Source organism: Heterocephalus glaber, unplaced genomic scaffold, assembly GCF_053883595.1.
Source record: "Heterocephalus glaber isolate CG9 unplaced genomic scaffold, H.glaber_assembly_v1.0 deba00001531, whole genome shotgun sequence".
In the NCBI taxonomy this organism is placed as follows: Eukaryota; Metazoa; Chordata; class Mammalia; order Rodentia; family Bathyergidae; genus Heterocephalus; species Heterocephalus glaber.
In genome coordinates, this window is record NW_028258329.1 from 4,217,984 (window position 1) to 4,240,721 (window position 22,738).

The following is a 22,738-nucleotide window of genomic DNA, read 5'->3' on the forward strand; positions in this document are numbered from 1 at the left end:
CTGTGCATCAGCTTGTTGGAGATGGCAGCCATGAGTGTTCTCCCTTCTCTGGTGGGTCCCTCGTGTCACAGGCTGGTGCCTAGTGCCCTGGCTGCACTTCCTGGTCGCTTTGCACTTGGCAGTGCACCACACTTATTCCGAGCAGAGCTTCCTTGTGGCTCTGTCATCCTTCCAGCCAGGGGAGCTGTCCTGCTTTCTCTATCACCTTGGCGTTTTGCTGCTCTGGTGGGTTTGGTGACATTTGTGCACGTGGTGATATTGCCGTCTTCTGCACTGCTGCGACTGCTTCCACAAGTGCGAGGAGGGCCCATTGGAGTGCTAATTCTGAGTGCTCGGAGCCCATTAGCCCACACACATCCTGTGTTCCTGTACGGGATGTCCTGCCCCATCTGTGTGCCTTGTCACCTGCAGGAACTTCTGGTGTGTCTGGCCCTGGGAGCCAAACGACCTCCCCCAAAGCTGTGTGTGCCTCTGTGTAGTGAGTTTTTGCAGTGTAGCCTTCTCTCCATACATGCTATCTCTTGCCCTATCCGTGGTGGGGGCTGCCCACCGGGTGCCTCATCCAGCACTGTGCCAGGAACTCAGTAGCTGTTCAACAAAAGTGGTCTAATGATGTTTCATCAGCTCCACGTCCATGCCCTGTTTCACAGAGACTGGGGTACAGGGTACAGCTCTGCTCCAGGACCTTTTCTTTTGTAATTCCCAAGAGATGTGAGTGAAGTGGGGTGACCCATGGCCGGAGTCACTCTGTGGCCTCAGAGATTTTGTGTCCCCAGGTTCACCTGAGTGTACTCTCGGCCCTGGAGCTTAGATAGTGTGACAGTTTCATCAGCGAGGCACAGAAAGGGCTTGCAAGATGTGGGGCTGGCCAGGCAGAGGCTGGGGTGCTGTCCCTGAGGCCTGGAGCCTGGGGCTGTCTGTGCAGAGCCCCACTGTGCCAGGTTGGCTCCCAAGGGCTCTGCAGCTCTGGCTGGCTCTCCCTGAGGTCTGGGTGGTGTTTGTGGAAAGCTTTTCTACTTTTATAGAGAAGCCTTGGCTGTGGCTATGGTTGGGATTTGGTATATGTGGTGGGTTTTCTATGTGTGGTGCGCTACTCAGAAATCTAGAAACGTGCATTCTCCACACTACAAAGGGGGTTTCCGCTTGCATCTCCTGCATCCGCGAGTGTGGAGACTGTTGATGGAGGCAGGGAAGTCAGGCTGCAGCAGCCTCTTCTCGCCCCTGCCCCACTGACACCCCGTCTGCCTGGGCTCAGCAGCAGTTTGGCCCTGGGTAGTTAACGAGGAGGCTGGACTCTGGCCAGAGTCACCTTGTCCGTGTTGGCCTGAGGGCTGTTCCTTCCCACTTGGCCACCCTGGGGAGGCTGGGACTACACAGGAGTAAGCATTTCAGTGTTTGCAGTGCGAAACTCATCCATTGCACTGGGTTCTGGTGCGCGCGTGCGCGCACGCACACACACACACACACACACACGCACACAGACACTCCGGTACTCTGTTATGAGGAAGACTGGGCCTCCTCAGGATTTTGATCCATGTGTGTTTGGCGGAGGTGTACGGATAAAGGACCAAAAGGGGCAGGAGCAAGGCGTGGCAGCGGTGGTGGAAGATTGGGCCTTGAATGGAGTAATAGCAACCAGAGGGCAAAGCGGGCAGCGGGGTGTACACTGGGACTTCCTGTCGAAGGGCAGTGTGCCAGAGGGGAACAGAAGAACTGCACAGTGGGGAAACCCACAAGCCCTGGTCCAGCCTGGAGGGCAAGGCTGAGTCATGTGAATTAACCGAGTGAATCACGCTGACAGCATGCCCTCCTGTGATGAGAAGGGTGCTTTATGGCGGAGGGATGCCTCCCTGGAACCAGTAACCTCAGGCTAATCATGCCAAAAAAAACTTCAGACGGATTCCCGTTGAGGAACATTCTCAAGATACCTCCGGAGTCATCTCCCAAAATGTCAAGGCCACGGAGAAGAAGGAAAGTCTGAGAAACTGTCCCAGTCAGGAGGAGGCCGAAGAGACCTGATGACGGCATGTGGTGTGGTATGCTGGAGGGGACCCTGGAACACAAGAAGGAAACACGGGAGAAACACCGGGACGTGACCGGACTCTGGACTGTGGGTAACAGCAAGGGATCTGTCCTGCTCCACTGATTGTGAAAATTATACAACACTAACACGAGAGGCTGACAGTAGAGAAGATGGTGGAGGTAGATGAGGACTCGGTTCAGTCTGCTTAATTTTTCATAAGTCCAAGACTTCTAAAAACATAAAGTCTATCAGGAATGCTGGCCTTCGGGGGCCAGGGGAACTGAGGGGCTGTCCTAGCTGGCATGCTCAGGGTTGTCAGCCAGGTTCCCTTGGCCTGCAACCTCCGGCCAGCAGCGTCCAGAGCTCTGCTTCAATCTTGTGTTCCCCAGCACAGGGGTGAAGTGTTGAGGTCCTGGGTACTGCCCACCCCATCAGCCCGCAGGGCTCACAGGGCCATCTTTAGAGCAGGGAGCAACACTGACCGCAACAGACGGCATTGACCAAAGCTGACGTGCATGCGGGTGCTGGGCCAGCAAGGAGACAGAAGGGAACGAACATCTGCGGGGCTGAGCTAGCACTGAAGATGTATGGACAAGGCCATGCTGGTCGGTCTACCTTGTTCCCGTAGAAAGGAAAGTCTGGTGGGGACTCAGAAAAACAAGTCCAGCAGCCAAAGTCCCCACCTGCAGGTCATGTCAGCTGCTTTCACTTCTGTAAGTGTCACTTCCTGTGCTTTAGGTAGTCCTGTAAATAGGCGCTGGCCTTTGTTCTGCAGCCAGCAGGGATGGCTAGGGTTCAGTGGAGAGGCAGACAGGCCTGCCAGAGGCCATTGTGACTTGGCTGAGTGACAGCCGGTGCATCACCAGCTCCTTCGCTTGTAGTGGTGATGACCCACTGGACAAGGTGGGAGTCATGTCTGGCTGGGACCTGCTGATGGAGTCGTGGTGTGGGAGAGGCGGAACCATACGGCAGGGCTGGAGATGGAAAGGCCGAAAAGGCCAAGCGCCTATCCTGTTGAGAATCACTGTGGTTTGCATAAGTGTCCCCCAGGGGGTGCTATGTTAAAAGTTTGGTCCTGAGACTGACACTATGGAGAGGTGCTGTGGACCTTCTAGAAGTGGAGTGGAGGGAAGCCTGTATGTAGGTCATTAGGGCTGCATCCTTGAAGAGGATGTTGGGACCCTGCCCCTTCCTCTTCCTCGGTCTCTCTTCTGCTTCCTGCCCAGGAAGTGAGCTGTTCCCTCTGTCACAAGCTCCCCACCATTGCCATCCGATGTGCCCACCAGAGGCAAAGTAATAGGTGCACCTGACCCTGGACTGGAGCCTCCGAAACCGTGAGCCAAAATAGACCTTCTCTCTTCTAATTACCTCAGGTGTTTTGTTATAGTGAAGAAAGCTAACACAGGGACCCAGGGCAAATCCCAGCCTCCTCACTTGTCCCTGAGTCAGGCAGAAGAAATAATTTCTGCAGGTCTTACCACTCATTCAAATTTTTTGATAAAATTAGGTTGCACCATATGAAACTGCTATTTTTGTATGTCAAAAGTGGTCAAATAAAGGCAATTTCATATGCTTTAGTTCATTTTAGCATTAAAACAGTTTTGGCAAGAGCAAACACTTCTTTTTAAAATTTCGTTTTTAGTTATGACATATACACAAATTCAGTGCATTAGAAAATAAAGATAAGCAAAAAGAAGGAAGAGGGGGCTGGGGATTTAGCTCAGTGGTTCCGTCACCTGCCTCGCAAGTGCAAAGACCCATGTTCGATTGCTGGTACCAAAAAAAAAAAAAGAAGAGGAAGAAGAAGAAGAGGAAGAGGAAGAAGAAGAGGGAGAAGAGGGAGAAGAGGAGGAGGAAGAGGAAGAGGGAGGCACTTGGGCTTCCTGCCAGGGTTATTGCTCAGCGGGTCTCATGCCCTGTGCTAGGCACAATCAACTCTCCACCCCTTGTCCCCTGCGCTGCCTCAGGAGCCTCTGTGCACACCATCGTGTGGGTTTGCAAGGCACTCTACAGACTTGACCCCCGGGTTGGACAGAGAAGTTCTTGAGAATGGTTTTTCTTTTTGCGATGAGTGGTGCCGTAATGCCCTTGGAGCTATATTTGTTTCTTTTCTTTTTAGATACTCAGGAGTCTTTCTTTATGATAAGTTTCCGGAAGCAGAGTTGCTGGGCGAAACTTAAGGCTTTGGATTGAGCTCCAGACACTGTGAGTGGGAGGGGCCCCGTCCTGCCCTCTGGTCTTTCTCTGCTCGCTTCCCTGTCTTCTCCTGTCTTCCCTTTCTCCTGCTCTCTTTCCTCCCCCTCTTTCTTCTTCCTTCCTGCTCCCCTTTCCCTCCCAGCTCCCCTCCTCCTGGCTCCCCTCTGCTCCTGCGTGGGTCCCCTCCTCCCTTCCTCATCCTCCGCCCTCTGGTCTCTCATCTGATGTCTCCCTCATCGAGAGGGGGTCCAGCACATGGCGTTGCAGCTGCCCCTCGGGCTTTGTGCACACAGTCCTTGTGGCCCATTTTCCCAGGTTATGACTGGTGGTGTTTGAGAAACCAAGAACTTCCGGGGAAGCCTGTGGAGAGGTTCGGAGACTTCCAGTGACAGTTATTTCGGGGGGCTTTCCTCTTTACACGCACCCACCGAGGGACTGCTGACCAGAACCTGGCCTCATATGGAATTATTTATTATAAAAACATATTTTATTTTTCTGGCCATTTGACAAATGGATCAAAGCCAAGCCCTCGCTCTCTTCATGAACCCCCAGGGATTGCTCAGGTGTGTCTGAGCAGATGGCTGGAAGGCTGCCCTTTGAAGCCTGGCCTGGTGTCCTGACATCCCAGCTGTAGGTGGCCCCAAGCATCCAAGGAAAAGCTGCTGAATTCTATGGCCCCAGGAGGATTCCTGTCCTCCTTTTGCAAAGCAATAGATTCTTGGATCTGCTCTGTTGAGCTGGAAGGAAGAATTTTTAGATTTCCTCTGGTTGAAGAACTTAAAATGGAACAATCTACAGTTCCCCCAAATTGGACTTCGAAGCAAGTTCTTGGAAAAATGAACTTGATTATTTTCAATATGCACAGCAACACATTCCCTGGGAGCCTCCTGGTAACACACGTATGGTGCATATCTGTCTTGTTTTGTCCTAACAGAGGATGCCAGAGGCCAGTCAGAGTCCGAGGGAGGGAGCGGCGTTGCCGCTTGCCAGTTGCATTGCTTGTCAGTGAGGATAAACATTCCTTTCACCTCTACCTCATGAAGGGCATGAAAAGAATGGAAGGAAATAGAGAAGTGATTCTGAGCATTTTCAGTACAGGCAGTCTGCTGGGAGGCAGACTTTTTGTGTATTGTTTCATTATCTAACAATAAAAGAGCTAATAATGAAAATAAGTAGATCTGACGTCGCTGTTTTAAAAATCATGCCTTCTAGCAATTATCTTGCATCTCTGGAGGAGGAGAGAACCATTTTTCAGGCAGCAGTTTGTGGGTGAGAACCCTGGTCTCATCCACAGGGCAAGTGGCTGCATTTCTAGACCAGGCAGTCCTTTGACTTTGGTTTTGCATTTTTTTCACTTTACTTTTTTTTTTTTTGGTACCAGGGGTCGAACTCAGGACCTTGTGCTTGCGAGGCAGGCGTGGCGCCACTGAGCTAAATCGCCAGCCCTCACTTTACATTTTTTTTCTGGTTATGAAATGAATATACAATCATGACAAAAATTCAAGCTTTACAGACATTTATAATGGAGACCAAGAAAGCCCCCTCTGGCACCCCACTGCCCCCTCCTCATTTAACTCTACCTGGATGACCGTCTTTGATTGCTTGGTGAAGAATCCTCCCTTTTTTTCTTCACTGTGGAAATATTTCACTTATGTTTTACATGAATACATATATATTTATTATTTTTAATATTTTTCAATTAAATGGGACCAAATCATAGGTTGAGCACTCCTAATCTGAATGCTCCAAAATCTGACTCTTTTTGAACACAACATGATGCCACAAATAGAGGACTGGGATCATAGCTCAATGACAAAGTGCTCGCCTAGCAAGCTCAAGACCTGAGTTCGATCCCCAGCAGTGGAGAAAAAAGTAAAAGACGCTTTAAGTGGAAAATTCCACCTCTGACATCATGTAGGCATGCTTTGATTCATGAAAAGAATTATTTAAAACATTATATGAGGTTGTATATAATTTTAAAGTGTTGTATAAAATTACATTCACATTATGTGTTTAAGGTGTATATGAAACATAACTGAACTTTGCAGTTAGACTTGGGTAACATCCCTAAGATATCTCATTACATATCTGCAAATATTCTACAATCCAAAATTTAAAAAATTTGAAATCTGCAGCACTGCTGGCCGCAAGCATTTTGGGTAAGGGACACAGAACCTGTATAAAGACTAATTAGATTCCTCCCCCGTCCTAAGCAATATATTTTAAACATCACCCCTTGTCAGTTGTGCATAGAAACATTATTCATTCTAACATTTGTGTAATATATAACTGTTTCCTTATTTTCACTCTGACGGATGCTGCCGGAATACAGAGTTTCAGACATTAAATCCATGCATATGCATGGGGATGCCTTGGTAGTGTAAGTTTCCAGGACTGAACTTGCTGGGTCCGATGGTTGGAACGTGAGATGTGACTTTATTATCGCCAAGTTGCTTTCTGGAGAGGTGATGATTGCTTTAAATGATGCTCGCTGTGTAAGGCAGCTGTTTCCTGTAGACTCGCCGGCAGACGCTCCGGACTGATCAGTCCTTGCAGTTCCACTCAGTCACATGAGTAAAATTGCAGGTTACAGTGGACTGCTTATCTGTGATTTTGTGTTTCTGCTGTCAGTAGTGGCCCTAAAATGGGGGGGGGGGGGCAGGGGCCTACATGGGGGAAGTGGAGGGAGAGAGAGGGGCCACATTCATGTAACTTATTACAGTAGTTTGTTAATAATTGTTTTATTTCGTTATTAGTTCTTGTTATTTATCTCTTACTGTGCCCAATTTATAAATTAAACTTTATCATAGGTGTTCATGTATATAAAAAAAACCCCACGTAGTCTCTGCTGGGCTTAATTACTACCCATGGTTTCAGATGTCTGCTGGGGTTGTGGAATAGATTCCCCAAAGATATGGGAAGGAACTACTGTGTTTCGTTTTGCATTTTAAAAAATTATGAATGAGAACAAGCTGCTTCCTATGTGCTTAATGATAACTTGAATTTCTCCTTTGACTTTTCTTTCTGTACTCTTGCCTGTTTTTCTGTCACTTGTTTAGCTTTCCTACATTGATTTATTGACACTTTAAGTCCAGCAGGGTCATTTCTCTTTTGCTATATACATTGCAGATATTTTCTCCCAGACATCTCTGTATCCCTCCACTTCGTTTAAAGGCATTTTTGGCAATGCAAAAACTTGGAATTTTTATGTTGTCATATCTATCAAGCTCTTCTTTTATAGCTCCTAAGTTTTGTGGATTACTTAGAGAAAGAGCTTCCCTATCTCAAGAGCACATAAACACTCCCCTGTATTTTCTTCTAATACTTCAGAGTTCAGATTCCCTTTTAAAAAACATTTACATCTTTTATTCACCTAGAATTTATTTGTAGGTGTGGTGTGAATTATGGATATAATTTTTTATATGAACATTCAGTTTTCTAACATAATTTATTAATTCTCTCTCTCTTGGGAGATTGAACCCAGGCCCTTGTACATGCTACACATGTGTTAGACATCTATCCACACCTTTGGCTGCTACCTCTCTGCTTTGAGATACATGTTTGTGATGTGGCCTAAGGGCTAAGCAATGAGAGTGTGGTAGTTGCTGCCGGGTTCTGGTTGCTTCTCCTATGTTCTGGACTCTCCATTCTAATTTCCTGGTTTATTCTGATGTTAATTTCCTCCGCTAAAATCACTGTGGCTTTCTGTTATCTGTTAGGTGATTTGTCCTTTTGAAAACACCGTAGAATGACCTGACTGAGAGGGCTGCGGCCTCACTGGGCTAGGTTAGGGTATTATGGGAATGTCGTCACGTACGTGGTTCGCCATTGACAAAAGCGCCATTATTCGGTGCACCTACTTTGTTATCTTCCAGGGTCATCTTTCCTTTTTTTCTTTCATCTTTGCCTCATTCTTCTCATATATTCCTTTGACTTAGAATAAGTTAAATTCATCCCAAAATCTGTTTGGGATTTTGATTGGGATCATTCTTTAGGTTATTTAGGAGAGAAGAGATGTCTTCAGAATGTTTTCTTCTCCCCTGGATGTTTTGGTTTACATACATACTTCACTCATGTTTGATTATTTCGTTCGTATGCATGTGACACTTGTTAGATTTCAGTTGGAGTTCCTAGCCAGTGTTGTTGGTGTCGCTGGATGCTCCCCTTCTCATGCTCTGTTTTGTAGCTGACTACGACTGGTAGAGAGAAAATCTGTAGAATTTTGAGTATCGAGGCCGGGCACGTGGCTTACGTCTCAGTTGTCTTAAGTGGCTCGCTGCTTCTTCTTTTTGGATTTTCTGGGTGGGGAATCCTTTGCCAGTGTTGGCCTTTCCTTCCTCATATTTAGGTCTTTTTGGTGTTGGCCCGTTGTTGAAGTTCTTGTTTAGTTGGCTCTGCAGGCCCCTGGGTCTTGTGGCTCCTCAGCACGACCCTTTTCCTTCATGGTCAGTGGGTTGGGTTTGGAGTGGAGCCATGTGCTCAGCAGGCCCGAGGCACTTGGTCTGCCCTGAGTGGAAGCACACCGGGGTCAGCAGAGGTGGTGTCGTACTGTGTGGTCAGAGTGGGCTGAGGGAGAAGGGCCTTGTGGTGAGGCCTCCCCCTTGTGGTGGGGGAGGGCAGTGGTTCCATACAAGGCTGCTCAGCCCTCCAGCTGGGGTTCTGAGAACTGCTCAGGGGATATCAATGCCGGTGGATGAGAGCGTGTTGGTGAGTCGCTTGTCAGCCGGTTTCACCCACACTGAGCAGTGCTCCTGTGGATGCACAGGACAGCGGGGGCTGAGGTGGGGTGGGGAGTTCAGGATGTTGTGAAGCCCCCTCTGCAGTTGGTGGGTGAGCTGCAGTGCAGGTGAGCTGGTGGCTACAGGGCCAGGAAGGTGGTCCCATGCAGGGGAGCATGGTATTGGCTACCCTGGCCGAGGAAATCCTCAGCTCAACTGTGCCAAACAAATTCCCACCAGGATTAGGTGATCCAGGCCCCGGAGTGTGCGGTGCTGCTCACCTCTGCCCCTCACCCCTCAGTGGTCCCTTCCTGCGTGTGTGTTAGCCTTGCCAATTGCCGGGAGTTCATGGTGCCTCTTTCTGATGAATGGTGGGACATTGCCCTTGCTTGTTTAGGTTCCTAAGTTGTTTTGTGAATCATTGGCTTTTTGTGTTATTTTTTTTTACCGTTTTCCAGGAGAATCTTAGTTTAGGGGATTCTAACTATTGATACTGGTTCATAATGTGTTAGTGATGAAGGATACAATTTTCCTGTCCAATGAAGTAAACTGGCCATGCTGACCTCTTTAGGTTGGCAGGTGGGTATTGTGATAAATGAAGCCAATTCCAACCAGGCTGGGTGCTGTCAGGTGGCCTGGCTCCGTGTGGCCCTGGCTCCGTGTGGCCCTGGCTCATGGGCCAGGGCCGGGGTCAGCCTTCCCAGAGGATGATTCTGGCCCAGGAGGTCTGAGGTCGACGGAGATGACAGGGGACCAGCCTGGAGGTGTGTGGTTCCGAGCCTGGAGTTTTTGTCTGTATGTTTTTGCCCTTCCATAAAGCCCTCAGACGCCCCACTTCTGGCCTTGTTCAGGCCCGGTCCCTCTGCTCACAGAAGGGTGCCTGGTTGGGAAGAGGCAAAGCTAGGCCAGCTGAATGGAGGAGCAGCTGGCAAGAGAGCCACTCTACCCTGTGCTCTGGAGACTGGGTGGTAGGAGCGGGAACTGGAAGTGCGCTGTGGACAGAGCTGGACCCCAGGATGTGGCACCCTTGGGAGAGATCTGAGAACTAGGGAGGGACTACGGCAGGGTAGCATATCCAGGTGCTAAGCCCCCTAGCAGGAAGTCAGTCCCAGGCTTCCAAGGAGGTATTTTTACAAGTCCAAGGACTTGACTTTGGGAATGAGTCCCAAGAAGGACATTTACCATGGGATTAGAGACATAGGTACTGGATCAATCTGGCAATCTCTTATTGTACCCAAAAGTGCCTATTTTCAAATTAAGTGTGAATATTTATTTTTCCTCTAAGGTTAGTCCCATAGAGATAAAATGCCGCTACAAGTGCTGTCACAGAGCTCTGGACAGACGATCTGGGCAAGGACCCCTCTTCCTCCCTGAGCTGAGTGCTTTTGGGGCCATGAGTGGTCACAGCTCCGTGGCCTGCAGCCCCTGTTTACAGCACAAGAGTCTCAGCACTTGGACCTTCCTCAGGCTCTGGAATCTTCAGCTGGGGTCAGCCCCCTGGCTGAGTTTCCGAGAGTCTTTCTGTCACCTGGGTGTGCCTGCCGGAGTGTGGGGCCTCCGTCCCCATGGCTCTGTGTACGGTGGGGTGTTTTGCAGGGAGACATGACCTTCATGATGGGGACCAGCCCCGGGAGACAGACAAGGGCGTGCAGTGCCTGACACCTGGGCTTGGTGGTCTCTGTGGTCCAGGGTGGTGTATTTCCCTGGTTGGCTGGGCAGGATTTCTGTTTCAGCTGGCGTCTTTCTTCCAGTTGAGGCATGGCTCTACAATTTTTAAGGCAGGCAATGGAAAGGGGCACATGGCTTTTACGGCTTTTTATGGCCAGACAACCCTGAAACAGAGAGGTGGCATCATTAAACCCAGCGACTCAAGCAGTGCAGCATCACCCAGGCCTTCTTTGCATCCTTGTGAATCCCTTGAGAGCAATCTGTATCGTTACTTTCAGGATTCTTGGTGCGGACCTGAGGCACATGTTCTTGTGGGTGAATGTAGCATCTGCCTGTGTGTGCCTCATTTCCCGGTATGAAGCTGAGCAACAGCTCTTTGATTTTCAATTTTAAACCCTTATCTTCCGACAGTCAGCCTTACACAGAGGGGGATGTTAGAAATGGACTGCAATTACAGCCTTCCTAATGGGATGGGTATTATTTCGAATGAGTGGACTGTGACAGCCTTTAACTACCTTCTTATGACTCTTCACAATAGCCCATTTTCCTCTCATTTAATGGAAAATTTGGAGCCGATGCCTGCTTCACGGTTCTGCCCCAATGGTGGCCTGGGCAGACCCTGGCTCATCTCCTGCGCCCGACCTCAGAGAACCACATGGCGTTTACTGTGCTGTATGCTGTCCAGAAACATTTTGTATGCAGGACAGGGTTGTTTTGCTGTCAGCTTTCAGCGAGAACAAGGCAGAACATCTGTCGCTGGGCTTCGTGATGGCAGGAGATGCTTTCCGGGATCGGAGTCCGTCAGGAGTGCCACAGCAGGGTTGCCCTTGTGGTGTCCCCGCTCTGACATGACTTGCTTGTGTGGACATTGGCGTATCAGGATTGGCGCTTGTGAAAGGTAGCGCACGGTGTCCCTGTCATCCGATGGCACTCACAGCCTCTCCCTGAGGCTGGCCTGCAGAGTGTTGGTGGAATGAATGGGCACCTGCTCAGCTTCAACCCAGCAGCACTCAGGAGGCTCTTGCAGCCATAAAGCCTGCCTTTCCAGGAGGAGCAGGTGCAGATGTCAAGTTTTCCATTTAAACCAACCCTGAAGGGGTCTGCTCAAGTGTCAGGAAGAAACTTGGGTTCTTGCCATCTGCAGAAGGGAGCCCTTTCACTTCTAAAGTCTGTTTAAAAACCTTTTTGTTAGGGCTGAGGATGCAGCTCAGTGGTAGAGTGCTTGCCCAGCGTGCTCAAGGCCCTGGGTTCCAGACAAAACAAAAGGGAAGGGGACCAAGAGGTGGAGGGAGGGGCTGGGGATTTAGCTCAGTGGTTTTGCCGCCTGCCGCGCAAGCCCAAGGACCCGAGTTCAATCCCCGGTACCAAAAAGAAAAAAAAAAAGAGAGATGGAGGGAGAGGACAGGTGAAGAGAGGGGAGAGAAGGGGAAGGGAAGGGCTGTCAACAGAATTAAGACGTATTGTGGACACGTGTCAGCTCCTTACACGATGCTGAATATAATCGTCATGGACTGCAAACGTGTACTAATAAAAACTTCAGAAAACCTCAAACCATTTAACAAACAAAACACCCCTCACATTGTGTAAAGAAACTCCACTTGCCGTCAGTGACGATGTCTTCCTGTGTGTTTGCTGCTTTTGCCTCTGGCCCCTCTGAGGTCCCCGAGAATGGAGGCCTGTGCCGTTGTCCGGCTGGGCCGCCTGGATTTCCCTGAGCTCCTGGCCTCTGCCTGGCCCTGTGCTGCTGGTGTAGGGAAGGGCAGCTGCCCCGTCGTGGTGAAAAGTGCCTGCGTGTCCTTCCCACCTCCAAGCAGCGTGGGCCGTCTTCTCTGGCCCCTGCCTCCTGCACGGAGTCCCTTCCTGTGATTCCACAGCGGAGCCAGTGGGGGAGGTTTGCATTGTTGGTCAGGCAGTGTCTCTGTGGGACACCCCAGGCTCGCGGTCACTCTGTTGGCTGGCTTTGGGACAGATTTGGGAACATCACTGACAAAATAGGCGGTTCGGCAGCACTCTACTGTCATCCAGCACCAAGGATGCCTTTATTTGCTCAACTTTTAAAAAACGGTGGTAAAGTATACATAACTTGAAATTTACTGCCTGGACCATTTTTAAGTGTAAAATTGAGTGCACGAGGTACGTTCGTGGTTGTATAAACATCACCGTCATCCTTCTCCAGAACATTCTTCATCTTGCAAAGTTAAAACTGTACCTATTAAGAGCCAGTTCCCCGTTCTTCTCTCCATATAATTCAACAACCATCATTTTACTTTCTCTCTCTAGGACTTTGACAACGTACGATACATTACGTAAATGAATCGTCCAATACTTGACCTCTCCTGATTGGCTCACTTGACTTAGCCATAATATCTTCAAAGTTTATCCATGTTGTAGAATTTTCTTCCTTTTTAACAAGTTTTATTTTTTGATGGATACCTAAAAACAAAGCAAAAAGTTGTACATATTAATAGGATGCCACATAATGTTTTGGATACATGAATAGATCTTGAAATATTTTAAAAATTTGTTTTATTGGCCCATTTTAGATATACATAATGATCCCATTCATTCATTGTAGGGAATCTGTACCTGTACATAATGTATCTTGATTCTTTTTTCCCCCATCCCCCTTCTCCCTTCACCCATTTTATAATATTTAATGTAATGTATAAAATGTAATGTTTATTGGTTGATTTCTTGATAGCAGCCATTCTTTCTGGGGTAAGGTGGAATCTCAGTGTTCTTTTCATCTACATCTCTCAAATGACCAGTGATGTTGAACATTTTTTCATATATTTATTTGCTGCTTTTACTTCTTTGTCTGAGAAATGTCTGTTCATTTCAGATGCCCATGTTTGAATTGGGTCTTTGAATTTGGGGGGTCTGATTTTTTTCAGTTCTTTATATATTCTAGATAGTAATCCTTTGTCTGAGGTACAGCTGCTAAAAATTTTTTCCCACATTGTAGGTTGTCTGTTAGCTCTGTTGGTGGTTTGTCTTGCAGTGCAGAAGCTTTTTAATAAGATGAGATCCCAGTTGTTGATTCTTTGTACTAGTTCCCATGCTACTGAGGTTTTGTTCATAAAGTGTTTTCCTATGCCAATGTCTTCAAGAGTTCTACCTAACTTATCTTCCAGCAAGTTTAGTGTTTCTGTCTTAATAGTTAGATCTTTAATCCACTTCGATCTTAGTTTAGTGCATGGTGATAGGTATGGGTCTAGTTTTAATCTTTGGCAGGTTGAAATTCAGTTTTTCCAACACCGTTTATTAAATAGGCTATCTTTCTTCCAGTGATGGTGGTTGGTTCCTTTGTCAAAGATGAGGTGGCTGAGTATGTCTGGAGTTGCTTCTTCATCTTCTAATCTATTCCACTGATCCTCAGGTCTGTTCTTTTGCAAGTACCATGCTGTTTTTATCACAGTACCTTTGTAGTATAGTTTCAAGTTGGGTATTGTGATACCCCCTGGCATGTCTCTGTTGCTTAGAATTGCTTTTGCTATTCTAGGTCTCTTCTGGTTCCAAATGAATTTTTGGATTGTTTTCTCTAGTTCTGTAAAGTATATTGTTGGAATTTCAATCGGCATTGCATTGAATCTATATAGTAGTTTTGGAAGTATGGCCATTTTCACTATATTGGTTCTTCTTACCCAGAAGCAAGGGATGTCTTTCCATTTTCTTGTGTCCTCTTCAATCTCTTTTTTCAGAATGCTGTAGTTTTCAGTGTAGAGGTCTTTTGCTTCCTTTGTTAGATTGATTCTTACTACTACTCAGCCATAAAGAATGAGAAACTAGAGTCATTTATAGCTAAATGGATGCATATTGAGGCCATACTCTTAAGTGAAATAAATGGGACATACATGTGTAAATACCAAATAGTTTCACTAGTGTGAGAAACTGAAAGTGTAAATAAGGGTTAAAATGATTAACATGAATAATTGATAATTTGAAATAGGAAAAAAGGTCCAAAGAGGTAGGGGTGGAGGGAGGGGAAGGGGAAAGGAAAGAAGGGAAAGGAAAAATTATGAGAACAGAAAAAAATGGAAACAAAGTCTATGTAAATAGGGAAGGGTGGAGGGGTGAAGGGCGCACAGGTAATGGGGGAAAAATAAGAACCAAGATACATCATGTACAGGTACAAGCACCCAGTGATGAATGTAAACGAATTGCATACCTAAAGTGTACCAATAAAAGAACTTAAGAATAAAAAAAAACAGCAAAAAAATGTAATGTTTAAATTCACCTCCTCAGATGTTTATTATTTCTTTAGGGTGAATACTTTTGAACTCCTTCTGGCTTTTTGAAATGTGCACTACGTTATTGTTTTCTGTAGTCACCCTCCTGTACAATAGCACATCAGAACTCCTTGCTCCTGTCAAATCTTCCTTCTTGAGGTTGAATGATATCCGATTGCACGTATATACCACATTTTGTTTATCCATTTATGCATCAATCATCAAGAGTATCCCACCTAGAAAAAAACAAAGAAGCAAGGAGGACTTAATCTTGTCGACTCACACTCTGTGCGGTGATACCCTCTTCAGGGTAGGGAGGGCAGGCTGAAGAGGTACCAGTCCCCACATGCGTCCACCAGGGTGCAGACAGGCACAGGGGCCAGTTCCTGTCCTCAAAACGTAGCCACCACATGCCAGTTTCAGCGTTGGTTCATGTCCTGGTTGTACAGAGTGAAAAGAAAAGATGTTATCCGTAGAGAAAAGAGCCTATGTCCTTGAGCCTATGGCTAAAAGAGCCTATGGCTGCATGGCTCCAGACCTTCCCAAGGATGCTTGTCTGTTCTCAGAATTAATGAGAACTCTCCCAGGTACGCATTTGTCCCCAGCACTCTTGGTAAGGTCCTCACTGTTTTTGTAGGAGTGTGTGTGGTCACGGTCAATTGCACCGGAGCTTGGGAGCTCCTTGTCTTTGAAGCACATCTCTCAGACAAGGGTGTCAAATAGTAGCTGAAGTTGATAAACCCAGAAGTAGAGTTTAAACATATTTAGCATGTTCAGGTGCCTAAATAGCCACTAGAAGAATTGAAATTAGAAATGATGAAAAGGATTGGCAGTGGAGTGGGGAAGACCGGATTGGGGATGGTAGTTTTTCAGTGGAAGCCCTTTTGGATTTGATTGCTCTAGTCTGAGCGAGAGAATTGTTTGGTTTCTTTAGAGCTGTGTATAGCCAATGACTGGCCACCTGTCCCGCCCACTGGTCAGTTCACCTGATGAGGCTGAGCGGGAAGTCTGTCCTAGGTGAGCAGGGCAGCAAAGGCGAGCCACGCTGGAAGGAGCCCCGCAGCACCCGGCAGGAAGTGAGAGGAGCCCAGTCATGGGTGGGACAACGGTGTCTGGTACAGTCATTCCTGCCGAGGCTCTTAACGGTGGGCAGTCAGTCAGTGTTGTGCCAGCCAGAGAGGACTTGCAGTTTGCAGGAAGCTCTTGAATGACTTGTGTCTAAGGGATGAGGATTTGGGCATTTCTCACCCATGGTGGAAGCTGGTGAAGAAAGTTTCAATCCGGGGCACCTTGGGCGGTGCCTATGGCCCACATCACCTGCGTGGCTTCCCTTGGCGAGTGAGCTCCGAGGTGCTTCCGGATTGATGCTCGACCCACTGAACCACGGCAGTTTTGCTTTCATAGGCAAGCAAACCATGGCTGTGTTTAAGAACATCATCTTTGGAAATCCTGCATCTGTTCGTAATTTTAGTTTTATATCCAGTTTCATCTAATAGTGTGTTCACTTGAGTTAGTGTGCATGCTATTAAATGGGCTTGATGTGCAGTTATTTAAAGTTTCAGGTACTTTGAGTTTTAATGGCCAAAGGTGTTGATTTTCAAGGATTAGCTCAATGCCATCTGATGTTATTCTTTTCCAAAAAGAAGGGTCACTAAATGAGTGCTACTTTTGCTGGTTTTTCAGTAAGGAAAAATATTTCTGTTAAACATCTAGGTTTTGCAGTAAGAAGCATCAATTGACTAATATTAAAAAAGAACTTGAAGAAGATGTGAGTTTAATTTTGAATATATATACAAACCTTTTTGAAGAGAAGATCATCTATTCGTGAGTTCTTCATTTCTGGCTTGGAAACTCTGATGCAGTGAGTTCTGCTCTTCTAGGCTTTTGCCGGCTGCCTTCCTACCTCTATTCAGAGACGGGATCCCTGGGAAAGACAACGGCAATTAGGTCTCGCTAGGAAGAAAGGACACAGCTAACAGCCCTGGATCATTTGGCTTTTCTTGAACAAATAAGACAGTCCGTTGCCTGCATTCAGGGCAGCACTTTTGGTTTGCCCAGGACCGCATGGCAGTGGCCTGCCTGCCCACCCACCTGCCTTAGTTACTTTTCTTGTTGCTGATAAAAAATTCCTGACACCCAAAGTCGGGGGAGAAAAGGTTTATTTAGTTCACAGTTTGTAAAGATTTCAGTCTATAATCAGCTGGCTCCAAGGCAGGGTGGCATGGCAGAGGGGCATCGAAGAGGAGAACACCCACAAGGGAGCAAAAGCAACCAGGGGCCTAAACGGTGTTTCTCTGCCCCTTTTATCTTATCAAAGGGCAGGCGGCACTCGCACCTCTAACCCTAGTGCTGTTGAGCCTAGCACTGCACCATGAGTCAATCCCACACTCTAGATCCAGCCACCTCTGAAGACGCCCCATCTACGACCGCGTGAGGCTTTGGGGGGATGTCTCGACACGGGCGTCACAGAGGGGATGGGTCTTATGCTTCCCACAGCTTCTGTGACGTTGACCTCAGTGCCGCCAGCAGGGCAGTGGGGCTTGAGTGGAGTCGGCTCCTCCCTCCATCTGCTCTGCTCTCGGGTCCTTCTTTGTGCTCGCATCTCCCCAGCAGGAATAGGGAGCCCTCGAAGGCACAGACTGGGCTCAAGTATAACGCTGGCAAATAATAAATGCATCTCGGTAGAAGAGCCAACCCGCACACACACGTCATAAGCCAAGGTGAACGCCCCATCTCCTACCTCCCTGCCCTCCCCGGAGGGCGCACTGGAGGAAACCACTGGCAGGCGTCAGGCTGAGCACTGCCACCCCTTTCTTTACACTTCCGACTGCACCTCCGCGCAGGGGCTTGGGAGTAGGGACGCACTTTCTAGCCAGCTTCATGCGTCTGTATATGGGATCAGTACACATACACTTGTGGGCCTTAAGATCTCTCTCTGCCAGTGCCTCTTGGCCCACCTGTTTTTGTGTGTGTTTGTTTTTCATTTCTTTCCGTGCCTCAGAGCATTATAGCATGTGGACTCTTCTGTAGTTAATTTGATGATTCTCCTATTTATGGGCATTTGGGTTGTTTCCGGTGTTCTAAAAGTGACAGACTACAGAGGCATCTGCATGCCCAGGTTTATGCTGGTGCTGTGGGAGGTTGGACAGCCCTGGCAGTGTCCATAGGAGCCAGTTCACATTCAGGGCTCCTTCCCAGGGCCTGCTGGCTCTGCATTCTGGGAGAATCCTTCAGCTGCATCCTCCAGATTACTTGTTGGCTCTTTAATTGTATTCACTGTTACTGAATACTGTTCCAACTGCTATATTAAAAAAAAATTAACAGAGTAAGTTTTTCACAAATTTTAGGGTTTGCAAAAGAAAATGAGCACCTGTTCCTAGCTGGGCCACACACCCCTCATGCATCACCAGCCCCCTTGTTACGTTGATGTCATGAGTTAGTAATGCAGTGCTGGTCACCAAGGCCTGTGTACGCTTTAAGGTTTACTCTTTGTGGTGAACATTCTGTGCATTTTGACAAATACACAATGACTCAACTCACATACTTTTGTTTCCCTAAATGGTTAGTTGTTTCTGTGTCAGGAACTTATTCCTGCTTTAAGAATGTCCCTTTGGGTGGGCATGGTGGCACATGCCTGTAATCCCAACTGCAAGGGAGGCTGAGGCAGGAGGACTGAAAGTTCAAGGCTGGCCTTAGGTAACTTAGAAGGCCCTTGTCTCAAAGAAAGAAGTGCAAAGGGGGGGATGTAGCTCAGTGGCGGAGCACTTGCCTACTGTGTGCAAGGCCCGGATGCAGTCCTTTTGTGTCTTGGCTCCCTGTGGTATGGGGAGTGGGAGGGTGCCCTGCTGCAGTTCGGGGGGCCTTGCTGTTTCTTGGGAATGGTGCTCATGGTGTCCCCTCCCCAGCCACTTTTATCTGCTTTCCCCAGCACAGCTGCCTGCTGCTTAGACTCCAGGGTACCATAGTGGAGCTGCCCCAAATCCCTTTCTCCACAAATCACTCCAAATAGGAGTACTAACATGAGCAGCATTTGCTGACACTGCAGGCAGTGTTTGAGACTGTTCTGTGATGAGCCGTATCACTGCATGCGGTGGAGAGTGCTATTTCCATTCCATGGTGAGGGAAATGAGACCCAGAGAGGTTAAGCAACATGTCCAGTGTCACAGAGCCTGGTGGAGGCAGAGCTGGGATTCTAACCAGGGCAGCTGAGCTCCACGGAGAACTCCCTTCTTCATTTTGGAGTGGCCAACTGGAATGGTGGCTAGCACACAGTGAGACCTAAAAAAAATGAAGCCATGGGCCACTCGGGAAGGAAGAGGGACACAGGCGCAGTGGGAGGCAGGGTTCCGTGTCACCGCCAGGGCCGGAGAGTGGTGAGGGCACATGTTCCGCCAGGGGCTGCTGCCACTTCCCGGGGGAGCACCCACGTCACTAAGTGTTGCTGCCCCGCCACCTCCCTTCGAGGATGAACAGAGGCACGGTGGGAAGGGGCTTCAGAGACTTTCAGACTGAGAAGCAGCCTCTCCTTTTGTTGGAACAGGAAGCAGCCCGGCCGTGGGCATCTCAGTTGGAACAGGCGGTGGCCTGCCGTCTCACAGGGAAGCCTTGCTTAATGTGTCCTGGCTGTGGCTGTTCAGGAGGTAGCGCCTGTGCCCAGCCCTCAGGGGTGGGCTATTCAGCCGGGCCGGGCCCCCAGGGCCCTCAGAGCTAGAGGCCTGGAGGGGCCTACGTGTTCTACCAGGTTCCAGGTTTCACCCAGGGGACTTTGGCCCAAGTTGCCCCTGTGCCCAGACAGTGCTGCTTCTGAGGGTTTGGCTATTTGTGACTAAGTAGACCTCAAGTGCAGTGTGGAGCTGAGGGGTGCAGGTGCAGCCGGGAGCCCTGTACCCTCAGATGGTGGCCTGGAAAGCCTTTGGGCCAGCCCGAGCATTGCTCTGTCCAGGGGATAAGCCCATCGCTGAGTCAGCATCAGTGGGTCAGTGGGAGCCCTGGCACCGGTGCTGGGTCCCTCACAGCCCTCAGCAGTGGCCATGGTGCACTGGGCCCCAGGGAATGGGCTGGCCTGGAGGAGTGGGCCGGGGTGCAGCTGGCGTGGAGAGCCGCAGGTGGCATCTGCAGGACCTCCGAGGAGGGCCGGGGGGCAGGGGTGCAGAGAGGGGCTGGCAGGCCTTCCCAGCCTCCTGGAACCTGGGTGATGGAGGGGCCGGGCGGTGTGGAGGGAGCAGGCCGGCGGCCCACTCAGGGTTTCTGTTCTCAGCAGCTTTGTGGAGATGCAAGACACTCACCACAACGCCCACCCCGCCAGGTGCACAGCGGTGGTGCTAAGCGCCTCACGACAGCGGCAGCACTGTGCGGCTCCAGGCCATTCCCACCCCCCGTGCCCACTCCCGCCGCCCCAGCCCCGCTGTGGTTTCCCTTACAGATTCTAAGATGGACATGTTTGTTGAATGGCATGAAGTATAAGAATATTTATAAAATGTGACTGGATAAATACGGTCCTTTCTTATTCAGAGAACGTTGACAAATAAGGAAATCTTAATTTGGAAGTTGAGATTTTTTTTTTGAGTCCAATAAATTTTATTAGTCTCACTTTTTGATTCTTCGTTTTCCCCTTTCCCTTCCCCTCCCTTCAAATCCCTTTCCTCTCCTTATTTACAAAAGCTTTGTTTCCATTTTTCCTGTTTTTCTTTACCCTTCTTCCTCCCCATCCCCTTCCCATTCGAACATTTTCTTCTTATTTCACAATAGGAAGTACAAATGACAAATAGATATATAAAAAACCGTTCAACATCTGGTCACTTGAGAGATGCAGATGAAAACAACACTGAGATTCCATTTCACCCCAGAAAGAATGGCTGCTATCAAGAAATCAACCAATACCAAATGCTGAGGGGTTGTGGGAAAAAGAAACCCTTCACAACTGTTCGTGGGAGTGCAGACTGGTGCAAGCACTGTGGAAATTAATGTGTAGATTCCTCAAAGAACTAAAATTAGAGGTTCCATTGGACCCAGCTCTTCCCCTGCTGGGGATCTTCCAAAAAGAAAAGCATCATAGCAAAGTGATATATGCTCACCCATGTTCCATGTTTATAGCACAGTTTGTAATAGCTAAATCTTGGAAACAGCCCAAGTGCCCATCAACTGATGAATGGATAAAGAAGATGTGGTTTTTTTATACAATGGAGTACTACTCAGCCATAAAGAAGGATAAACTTGGGGCCAGGGATTTAGCTCAGGGGTGCCATGCCTGGCTCGCAAGCACAAGGTCTTGAGTTCCATCCCTGGTACTGGACGGGGAGGAAAACAAAAGGATAAACTTGAGACATTTCTAGGTAAATGGAGGCACCTTGAGACCACACTCCTAAGTGAAATAAATTAGTCATACATGTTCAACTATCACATGGTTTCTCTGGTGTGAGAAAACGGAAGTATAAATAAGGACCAAAATGTATGACACATATTGTGAAACAAGAAGACACTGGGTTGAGTGTCAGCACTGTACACACCCAAGTGTGCAGCGAGGGAGCAGCCTGGCTGGAGAGTGGACCAGTGGCCTAGGGCTGAGGCAGGAGTCGCAGGCTTGAGGCCCCAGTGCCTGGAGGCCAGGGCCCAGGTGTGTGGCGGACTGGAGGAGGAGGAGGAGGGTTTCCGAAGCTGGAGTCTGCATCATCTACTGGCAGCCAGGAGGTGGTGAGGGGGAGAAGGAGGGGCCCCGGAGATCCGAGCAGGGTGATGCAGCGCCATCTGCTGGATGGGAGGCTTGGGCCGAGCGGGGGATTGCGTGTGATCTTTGGCTCCCCTTGGACCTGCAGAGCTGGAGATGCCGGTTAGCCGCACCTGGAGGTGTGGAGAGAGACGCCTCTGGCTTAGGGCGTCCTGGACGTCAAACAGAAACTCCCCTGGGCACCTGTGAAGTGTGCACAAGGCACTGCATCTGCCAGCAGTGGAGGGCTGCCCAGCCAGAGAGCAGGCAGTGGGTGGGGGCTCGGTGCCTAGTCTAGTGTTCAGCGGTCACGGGAACCATCAACGTGCCAGAACCCCATCCAAGTTCATATCCGTCCGATTAGGAATAGTTCATGTGTCATGGGAAAATTTAGTCCATTTGGGGAATTTGTGCATAATTTGTGACGTTTTACCTCTTTGAACACTTTGAGGATGTTTTTAGGAAAGTTAAAAAGAAATGTCCCTTTGCCGTAAAACAAAATCATGACATCTCAAAAGTTGGCAGAGCAGAAAACTATACTTAAGAATACTTCCGTATGGCCATGTCATCGTCTCCTCCTTTGTGTCCTGAGAATGTGAATGTGTTAAGCCCCGCTTGCTCACACACGGAGCGGGGAAACAGGTCAGGGCAGGGAGAACTCCGGATGTGGCTGCCCACAGTTTGAGTCCTGGCTCCACCTTGAACTTGGCTCTGTGACCTTGAGCCAGCAACTTGCTCTTGCTGTGCATTGGCTGGCTTGGTAGGACAGGACAGGGGTAGAATTGCTGCAGGGCTGTCACTCAGCAATGAGCTCCCACACGGAGAGGTTCAGGCACAGCCAGCGTCTCTCCCCACTGGGCAGATTGGCCTGGAGTCATCCTAGGGATAGAACTTTCCAAGCTGTAGCTTGTGGGCCAAAGAGCATCCATCAGAAGATGAGCCGGCAGCGATGGTGGCCGGGCGGGCCTGTCCCAGTCCGTCTGCCCTGACACCGTATGCACCTCCATGCTCTTTGCCAGGCCTGGGTCTTGCCGCAGGCTTCTCCTGCCCAGCTCCACTCTCTGAGCCCTGGGAGCCTGGTTGTTAACACTTCCACGAGGCACTCCTGACAGTCCATCTGATTCTTTTACCTCAGCCATTTCCTGGGTGTCCCTGTGGCCTTCAGAGCCTGTGTAAGCCTCTGGGGGCTGTTGTATATGCT

General features: G+C 48.8%; 1 protein-coding gene across 4 annotated transcripts in view; it reads left to right on the plus strand.

The window, feature by feature from the left end:
• Positions 1-22,738, plus strand: part of Apba2 (amyloid beta precursor protein binding family A member 2) — a 238,898-nt gene that overhangs the window by 11,760 nt on the left and 204,400 nt on the right. The window contains exon 1 of one of the 4 annotated variants that reach the window (XM_021264736.2): positions 4,143-4,228. The exons of the other annotated variants lie outside the window; for them this stretch is intronic. The gene's annotated coding sequence lies outside the window, so the exon portion shown is untranslated. Of the gene's footprint in view, positions 1-4,142; positions 4,229-22,738 lie in introns of those variants that run through there. 4 annotated transcript variants of the gene reach the window in all.